The sequence below is a fragment of the Egretta garzetta genome, unplaced genomic scaffold (genome assembly GCF_000687185.1).
Source record: "Egretta garzetta isolate BGI_Z169 unplaced genomic scaffold, ASM68718v1 scaffold42, whole genome shotgun sequence".
Lineage (NCBI taxonomy): Eukaryota > Metazoa > Chordata > Aves > Pelecaniformes > Ardeidae > Egretta > Egretta garzetta.
In genome coordinates, this window is record NW_009258782.1 from 1,087,233 (window position 1) to 1,089,622 (window position 2,390).

A 2,390-nucleotide genomic window follows, 5' to 3' on the forward strand; every position below is an offset into this window, starting at 1 on the left:
GCCCCACCCGGGCCACCCCCAGCGCCAGCCCCACCATCAGGCCCCAGAAAGCTCCCTGCAAAGCAAAGGTCCACGGGGGGTGGCTGGAGGGGGACAGCCACCCCATGGGGGAACAGACGCCCCCGGAGAGCCACTCTCTGGCCAGCCCTGGGAGAAGATTGAGCAGCTCCTGCGTGTCGGGACAGCACCCCAGCCAGCCAAACCCTGGCCCAAACCTGCACCCCCTCTGCAGGGGATGTCCCCCGCCAGCCCCATCGGTTGTGCCACGCTTGGTGGCCATGTATAGCAGCACCTGCCTCCTCCTCCTCCTCCTCGTTGCACCAGCCACCCACCAGCTCCCCGGGGAAACACCAGCCAGGCTCGGTTCCTCTTCCCAGCCCCTCCAGCATCGCCTTCCCCCTTCCTCCCACCGACCACCAGAGCCCCACTGGGTCCCCAGGAGCGGGGAGGGCTCCCATATCCTTGAGCTGTCCCCAGGCTGTCTACCTGCTCGTTAGCTCGGGGCCAGAAGACGGCCAGGACGAAGATGGCGGTGACGGGAGGAGCCAGGTAGCTGGTGACAGCCTGGATGTAGACGTAGAGCTGGCCACCGCTGGAGCTCTGCAGGATGGGGATCCAGACCACGCTGAGGGCCACCAGCACCACCGTGACCACCCTGTGAGCAGCAGCGATGAGGTACAGGGTGACATTCCTGTTCCACCCACACGTCCTCACACCCCTGGCATCACCGTGGCAGTGGGGGGTCCCCCGGGTCAGGGGTTGGGTCCCAGTGCTGGCACAGAAGAGCTGGCAGGGGGATGCAGGAGGGTGGGTGGGAGGATGCTCGTTACCCAGTGACATCCCCAGGGCTGCAGAGGATGCTAATTATGCCAGTGCCGGCTCCGTCCCGGGTGGGCGAGCGCTCCCCAGGCCCCTGCCCAGCCCCTGCTAAGTTGGACCCCCCTGCGGGCATTGCTAGGCAATGGGCACTTCTGCTACAAACAGCCCCCAGCTGGGAAGGCTGGGTGCTCTGGCCAAATTTGGGTGATGCTCTCAGCACCCCTGTGTCCAGCCACAACACCCAACTGAGAGCCGGGGGTGTGGGCTGAGCTGCCCCCTGCTCAGCTCCCCCTGGCCAGGCCTGCGACAGAGGGGTGCATTTATTTGTCCCCCAGCACTCCCCCGTCTCCATCCTTGCCCAAATCCCAGCTGCATCCCACGGCATCATCCTCCTCCCAAACAAGAGGCATTGGCCAGATCCCATTTTTTTGGACCCAATCCGAGGAGGCAGGCTGGGCAGCACACGTCCCAAAAGCTGCCGCATTTATAGCTCAGCCCGGCTTGTTTACAGCTTTGCAGAATTACCTGCATCTCCATCTGCTCATCTCAAAAAGCAGAAGTCGGAAAATAAAATAAAATAAAAAAAAAAAACAACAATAAAAGCATTTCTAGACGGAGTCCCCCCTGCCTGCCTGGCACGCTGGAAAGAGGAAGCAGACTGAGCGCAAAACACACGCCCTGACCGAAGGGGTAGGAGAAAAAAACCCATGTTCAGTATGTCTTTAAGCCACAGAGGATGCTAAAAGGTCATGGGAAAAACGGAGGAGTGCCTGAGCACGGTGGGGAGCTGGGGGGTGCTGGGCAGCCGTGCCCCCTTCCGCACGTGGCCCAAGGTCAAGATCCAGGCCAGGATGGAGCGCAGAGCCCCGGCGCAGGCTGCCGCAGGGAGCTCGGGGGGATTCGGGAAGGGTGGGGTGTTCTCGCCGTCATACCACCGCCTCGGCACAGAGCAGGCATCAAACACCAGCGGGGATTTCCAGCCAGGCAGCACGGCCGCGGCAGGAGCTCAAACCCCCAGGTCCAGGAACCGGGACCCCCCTCCGATCCTACAAATCCCTTCCCTCCCCGTGCTGAGCCAGACAGGGCATCCCCACCCTGGTGGGTCCGGGGGGCAGTTGGGACCTCCCTGGACATCAACTCAGAAATAACCCAAATAACCCCAAGCCACCCGTCCCCATGCTGGCAGGTGAGAAAACCTCAAACTTGCAGCTTAAACAGCTTGCTTTTTTTTTTTCCCCCCCCTCTCCAAAATGTTTATCATTTGCTATATTCCCGTGGGGCTGTGCGGCGGCGGTTCGCCGCGCCCTGCTCCCACAAATTGCCCGATGCGCTAACGAATCGCCCGGGATCAACTGCAGCAGCGACTCTCGCCCCGGGTGGGCGAAGCTCTTTGCAAACACTCATTAACCCTCCTCGGGGAAAGCTCTCCGGCATTGCTACCCCTCTTGTCACCGGCACCAAAGCCAGTGTCAGGGAGGGGCGAGGCAGGCCCCAAGATGAGCACCCTGGTTCCCACAGGGGAGCCGTGCGGGACCGTGGATCCCCGGAATCACTGCCCATCCCTTTCCCAC